Genomic DNA, 452 nt, shown 5'->3' on the forward strand with positions numbered 1-452 from the left:
GCCCATTATTTCGTCACCCAAACGGCCTTTCCTCCATTTCAGTATCTTAATTTCTCTCTGACCCCTCTGCTCTCCTTCCGTTCTATCCCTCTCTCGTTTTCTACTTCCTCTGTCCATTTCTATTAACCAGTTATTCTAATTATTCAGAGAAAATGCATATGAATGAAGACATCAAGAATAAGTGTCTCATTAATCAATTAGGAACATCATATCAACATATAACTACATCGATAAAGTCTTTCATATGATTAATTTTTCCCGTCCGGTGCTAATGGATGTTGTTCAAAAGGTCATTATTGAACACTTATTTGAAAGAAAATGGCTTGTGCGGGGAATAATTCTTGGAAGTTTTGCGGGGTTTTTTTTTAATAAATGTGAATGAAAATACAAGGCCAGAAAAACATGGAGTAATATCTTGTATAAGGGTTAACACAGCACTGGAATATTAAGTT

General features: G+C 35.2%; 1 protein-coding gene across 1 annotated transcript in view; it reads left to right on the plus strand.

Annotated features, from left to right (window-relative positions):
* Nucleotides 1–452, plus strand: part of LOC119585317 (two pore potassium channel protein sup-9-like) — a gene marked incomplete in the record, with an annotated part of 38,319 nt that overhangs the window by 13,367 nt on the left and 24,500 nt on the right.

The sequence above is a fragment of the Penaeus monodon genome, chromosome 19 (genome assembly GCF_015228065.2).
Source record: "Penaeus monodon isolate SGIC_2016 chromosome 19, NSTDA_Pmon_1, whole genome shotgun sequence".
In the NCBI taxonomy this organism is placed as follows: domain Eukaryota; kingdom Metazoa; phylum Arthropoda; class Malacostraca; order Decapoda; family Penaeidae; genus Penaeus; species Penaeus monodon.